This window comes from Aptenodytes forsteri, unplaced genomic scaffold (genome assembly GCF_000699145.1).
Source record: "Aptenodytes forsteri isolate BGI_AS27 unplaced genomic scaffold, ASM69914v1 Scaffold21, whole genome shotgun sequence".
NCBI classification, from domain to species: domain Eukaryota; kingdom Metazoa; phylum Chordata; class Aves; order Sphenisciformes; family Spheniscidae; genus Aptenodytes; species Aptenodytes forsteri.
The window spans coordinates 1-6,543 of NW_008795521.1; the positions used below are offsets into that span (position 1 = coordinate 1).

A 6,543-nucleotide genomic window follows, 5' to 3' on the forward strand; every position below is an offset into this window, starting at 1 on the left:
GTACATATATATATATATATAAAAAAATAAAGCTCAGTATGAAATTGGATTTGCTTTATGTAGAAACTTACGCACAGAGAAGAGGGACGTTAGGAATTCTTTAATTTTGCATCCAAAGCCATAAGAACAACTGGAAACTGGATGCTGAATCAGAACAATTCTGTCTTTAATGTGCTGCAGCATAGGCCATTAAACATCCAAAACCTGCTGTGAGATACTGGAATCACAGGACAGCTCTCTGGGATCATCTTGGCATTGCCTGGACTTTTTCTGCTGCAACAGGGAGCAAGGACATGAGTTCTCCAAAGCCCTGGCTGAGGCATGCTATAGTTTTGGAGACCTCAATACTACACAGGGTTTTTTTGATAGTTACAGCATTGTGAAATGTTGCTCTCATGATATGGGAAGCACATATCCTACGGACTTGTCTGGGTAGATGTGTGTTGCAAGGTTTACCATTACTAGGAGGACTTGGAAGTGGTAACCTAAGCCGCCTCACCAGGGTCATGTGGTTGTTGGTGTCTGTCAAAAGTTAGCCACTTGTTTTTGTTAAAATAGTGTGAGGATATCCAGTCTAGCGATCAAAACCTAACACTTTTTTCCTGTTTCTGTCCTGTTTAACCTGTGGAAAGCCCTGATCCTTTAATGTACATCAGGTGAATGACTCCCAGGCGCTTGTGTGTGAAGTTGAGCTCTGCCCAGTTGAATGTTTCTCATTCAGTTGGTGGGAGTTTGGCTGCAGGGATTGGTTCATCTGCATGGATTGAATTGAAGAGCTGTTGCCTTTGCTTAACCAGTGTTGGTCTGGGTTTTCCTGTTTAATACAGTTGCTTAATGCACCAGCTCAAACGCCTTCAGCTGGGTCCTTGACTGCAGTCTCAGAAGTCTCTTTCCATTCCCTGGACACCAATAAGTGTTTCTGAGAAAAGAAATATGACAAGATTTCAATGGGTTTGATGCAAAATTACTTTAAAGGGATCTTTAAGTGAATACTAAAAATGTATTTTGGCTTTTTGTCTCTGCAGAGTTTACAGATGCTTCCTCAACAACGGAAAGCCATAGCAAAATTTAAGGAGCCAGCACATGCTTTAGCATTTCAACAGAAATTCCACAGGTAAATAATTAAGCGCTGCTGCCGCCTCGGTTCCTTCCCTCCCTTCAAAAGATTAAATCAGTCTCCTCTGCTCAGTGTTTCTCTTAAGCCAATCAAGCGTCTGTTTATTAGTGACCTTCATAGAACCTCTTTGTCTGTTTTCCACCCCTAGAATCACTTTGAGTACCAGGTTTAAATTTCTTTTAACTTTTAACAGGCACATGATAGATCTGTCCCACATAAACGTGGCACTGATAGTTGAGTGATGTCTGCTGAGAGAAACCCTGACACTAACAGAAGCGTACTGTGGAGCTACACAAGACACAGTGGCAAAACCATCGGGTCGTGAAACCTTTCAGCTTAGTCTTTAATTGCTATGTTGAACTACAGAAAGCAGCAAGATGTCCTCCGGAAGAGCTGAACTTGAGAGGCTCTGCAAAGGTGGAATTTCTGTTCGGTTTGTTCACGTTCTGTTGTAACCACGTGGAACTACAGATTTTTTTTTTTCTCAAAATGCTTTCAATGCATGTAGACACTGTTCTTCAAGATCCTACTGTGTGACCACAGTGACTTGAGGGAGAACGTTTACATTGAAAGATTTAAAAACTTTCTTCATAGCAAAGAATATTTGATAATGGTTGCTCTTATCTTCAGTGCGAGGTATTTGAATGAAAACTCACTTTTCTAAACAAAACACATTAGTTATGTTGTATATCTGAAAGCACAGAAGGTATTCTTGCATAGATTTAAACGTGGTCTACTTCACTGAATAGCGGTATGCTGAGAAGCTTTGGAGGTGACACTGGAAAATTGTAGTTTTGATCTTTGTAAATATGTTAAGTCTGTCTTTGCGTTTTTCTATTCCGACACAGACTTCCATCTTCTCCTTCCAACTCCACTTATTCCATAAAACCCTGTGTAGGAATAACATTGCTGTATTTTCCCTTGGTTTTTAAAAACAAGGATCTTTGCCCTTCAGTAGCATGGTGGGGTAGTGAACTCCAAGTTGTAACTAGGTTGTTTTAAATGACGTTGCCAGATACAAGGAAAAAGAAATATTTAGTGGCTCACTTCGAAAATGTTACACAGGAAGAGTGACGCATTCCTAATAGTTCTTTTGGGCTAGCGTTTCATGATTGCCTTATGCTTTATTTTGATTAGTTTTTTTTCTTTGAGATTTATTTTGTGATTAATGCTGAACCATCAGAAACCCATAACTGAAAGGACTTGGTTTGATGTGTTGTTCCCGATAAATACAGGTCTATTAAGACATTGTGAATCTGCTGGTGAACGTGGCAGTTCCCAAAAATTACGTGCAAACATTAAGGACCTTATATGTTATTCAAAGTAAAATCCATAATGTTTCCTTTTGGTTAGAACCATCTAGATGGTGTTGCCAAAGGAACAATTTTTTCAGTTACTTCTGAATAAACTTATTAAAATGTCATCTTTATATTGGATTCCAGTTTTTATGAACACTTCCTTAGTTTTTAGACTGTGAGCTTTTGCTCCATCCTTTATTTTAGGAGTACTCTTAAGCACTCCACCTACAATTTGAATGGGTGGACTTACAGAAACCGTATAGGTTTGTTACCTGAGTGACCGCAGAAGAACACTATTGGTATGTAATGCAGCAGCTGTGAATGGGGTCCAAAATAGGCATGCCAAGCGTGGAAGGATGAACTAAGCAAGTTTATAGTAGCACAGATTTTTTTTTTTTTTGAAGATTTACTGGTAACCAAGTCAAAGACTTAACTGGCTTTCTTAACAGTTTTGGTCCAGATTTTCAATTAAGTAGAAGTTACCAAAAATAATGGTTGAATAATAAATACTGTCAAAAGTCTTCTAGATAGAACAGCTCTTTGTTCATTGAAATAATAGAGAATAATGTGGTACTTTGGAAATATTGCACTGGGAAAAAATGTAAAGAATACTCTAAGCCCATTTACAACTTAGTGACGAGACACAGTAACATCATGAGAATTTTTGCATGGAAGTGAGTTTTACACCCTTCTGTGTTAGTTCCCCATTTATGCATAATATTTAATAATATCCAGCACAATTACTATACATAAAGCGCTATTAGTGCTTCAGGGTAAGACCCAAGCGCAGGACAGAGAATGAGCCGCAGGTAGGAAGTGCCCAGTGGGAGCCGACCCCGAAGACTCTTGCGAGCTGATCGCAGTGACTGGCTCTGCCACGTGCTGTTTAACTCCTCACACCGTGAGCAGTAGGACCCCTACGCTGCCTCCTCAGGTTATGTAATTTTTATTTTTAAGAAATAAACGCTTACCTTTAACACAAGTCATTAAACAGTTATTCATCCCACTGTTAGGGAGCAGCTTCTCCGCAATGAGAAGGATGGGAAGGCATCTCGGCGTGGAGCGATAATAGTGCGTGTCTGGAAATCTGGGTTAGATGCAAATGCCAGACAGGCCAGCAGCTGAGTTCAGCAGTAGGAACATCTGCAGTTGATCAGCTGTCCTGTCAGAAGCAAACGTTATTGGGGTTAGAGGGTTTCTTGGAGCCTAAGAATATGGGTTTGATTCAAAAGTCAAAGAAGTTTGTAGAAACGCTCCTGCTTTGGGTTTTGAATCCATCCCAAAGAGGCTGAGGTTCAGCCAACTTAAGTTTTAACAATTTTTATTCAGTTGGGTTTTTTAAAAAAAATTTTTGAGACAAACGTGTGGCTTTGGAATAAAGACATGAAATCGCCTCAGATCTGTTTAAATGTAGGAGGCAATGTAAGCAATGCCTGTTTAATGACTAGATGCATCCTCTTTAATGGCAGTTGCAGTAGATTATTGCTTGTGCATAGACAGAGTACGGGCGGATCGCTGGTGGTGATTTTAGCTGCTTATTGCAGTACCTGGGTATCTGACTATATGTAAACTTACTATATGTATGTATGTCTATATGCATTTTATTATACACATACATACATACTCACACCCTTTGTTGTCACCATATCTCTCTAATATCTTAAACTCAGTAGCAAAAGTAGCAATTAGGTGAGCCGTTTGTTAAAATGTTTGTGTTTTGTTAGTTCTCAAATCCTAACTTAAAAGTGGATCTCTTGGCAATGATCAGTTTGGATGATACAGCTCTTCTAGATCCATTTGTTGTCTCCTCCCAAAAAAACCCAAAGGAAGTAGAGGTAAAGCTAGACGGATGTGTTCTTGCCATGTTCTCTTTCAGCACATAGTTAAATCTGAGCATCTTAAGTTAACTTTCTTGGAAGATCTGTTGCAACCATTATCTTGTTCTTTCTTTATCATGCATTCAAAATACGATGCAAAATGCAAAAAAAAAAAAAAAAGGCATTTAATGTAATATGTAAATATTGACCTTTTAAAATTAAAATGTTACTCAAAATGCTTACAGTCAACCACATCTTAGCTACTTGTTAGTTTTTTGTGTTGTCTTATCTAAGTTTAATGGATACAGTTCCATAAATGTTGATGTGTTTTTGTGTATATCTTCAAATTTTTATAAAGATGCTAGTAAGTCAATACATATATCCTGATCTGTGTATTATTTGTTCACAGTTTTTATTACCATAATTTTATAATGATTTTAATAGGCAACTCCAGTAGGTGATTATATGGAGCCAACTTTTTTTCCCCAAATTATTTTGTTTTCATCTTGTAGCACTGGAGAATTCACTTTATAACTAATCATATTTTGCCTTGACTAAAAGATTGGATTGGCCATATGATCTGTGGTATTTTAGTAGAATGTTCTACTTTTTTTAATTAAAAAAAAAAAACCTCTGTCCTTTAACTTTTGAGGGGAATATTAAAAAAAAAAACAAACCTCTGTCCTTTAACTTTTGAGGGGAAATACAGTGCACTGTCAGACCAAGGCATGGGGTTTCTAGGTTTGTTCCATTGTGCTGTACCAGTACAAATTAGGTCTGTCGTGTAATATTGTTCTCAAAAGTTTGGGATATTTTGGTTTTACACGTAATTCAAGTTGGTCGTGTAACACGTTGGTTCATCACAATGTTAGCAACTGATGTGGCACATATACTGTATGATGCAACGATGTGCAGTGTTCAAAAAGCTCGGTATAATTGGTGCTAGGCAGGAGGAGGACAGGTCCGTAGCATCTTCGTAGAAGATGGAGGAGCTGCCATGCAAATGTTTATCTCTAAGTAGTGGTAGAGAATAAATTTAGACAGGGATATTGTTCTTGGCCCACATACGTCTCCAGTATGACTTTGGGAAAGAAGAGTAAATACTGGCACCCCCTCTGTAAAGTATCTTCCGATACCTAGTGTATTCCCCAGTTTAAATCTGAAGATTCACTTCAGATTTCCAAATTTCTGTAAAAAAAAAAAAAAGTCCTTCTAGCCATTAAAATGCCAAGCAGACTGAGCACTTTAGTTCTTTGATGTTAGGTTTCCACTGCAAGGATATAGATGAGAGATTTTTTTTTTTAAGAAAACTGTAGATTATTTCAGAAAAACCTTGAGGGTCTTCATCGTTTTTTCTTAACATTATCTAGCTACTTGGAATAAGAAAAAAACTTCTACTTCATGCTGAATTTTTTATATTTTTTCAAACATAGTATCTTTTATCTGTTTAGCTTGAAATTGTGCAATTTTCCTGGAAGCTGCTGTAGGCGCTTCCTACCGTTACACACAGTAACTGCGTGTCTGTATGTGTGTGTGGGTGCGTTGCCCTTCTAGCTGGGGTGAGAGGGTGGGCGGAGGGTGTGGGGTTTCATTTCTTGGGGTTTTGGGGGGGTTTTTTTGCCTGTTTTTTTGTCTAACTCGGGAGATATCCTGGATTTGTTCTCTGGCGTAGTATTGTGTTCCTGTCCTTCACGTAGTGTTTGTTACGTGAGTGATGATACTCGAAGGTAGAAATCTGGCTTCACCTGTTCATTGTCAAAAAGGCATTTTTGTTCAGAGAGACACAAACCTTTTTTTTTAATTATTTTTTGTGCTTTTATTTTTTTTATCAGCATGTTGGATGAGAAATTAAACGTGAAGGAAAACAAATACTGAACAGGTTGCAGAAAGTTAGCTATATTATAAAGGTCATTTAGGGTAACATAGGGCTTTTGTTTCAATGTTACCTTAAATCATGCCTTAACCTCCAATTAATTCATAAACGTAATACTTGAAAGTATTTTATCTTCAATTAGTATCAAATCCTAAGGATTTTATGTAAGGTTTTTTTGTAACCTGATTTTTAATCTTGGAAATGACTTATTATACACATGAGCACAGGGTCTTGTGTACAAAAACACTGATTCATATTGGATCCTTACGTATACCATCTTCTGGTATAATATGGTTGGGAAGGATCATTTTGTTCTTTATGACGCTGCTTTTTGCAGGGTTGGGGGTTTTTTATTAAAAAAAAAACCAAACACACCTCTGTTTTCTACTCCTGTGCTTATTTTGGTGGAAAGTATCGTCCTTATTGCACTAAAGAAAA

General features: G+C 37.8%; 1 long non-coding RNA gene across 1 annotated transcript; it reads left to right on the top strand.

The window, feature by feature from the left end:
* Nucleotides 1-1,022: 1,022 nt before the first annotated feature.
* Nucleotides 1,023-4,607, top strand: LOC103901036. Its single transcript, XR_657703.1, has 2 exons — nucleotides 1,023-1,114; nucleotides 1,311-4,607. It is a non-coding gene; the product is annotated as an uncharacterized LOC103901036 (long non-coding RNA).
* Nucleotides 4,608-6,543: the final 1,936 nt, after the last annotated feature.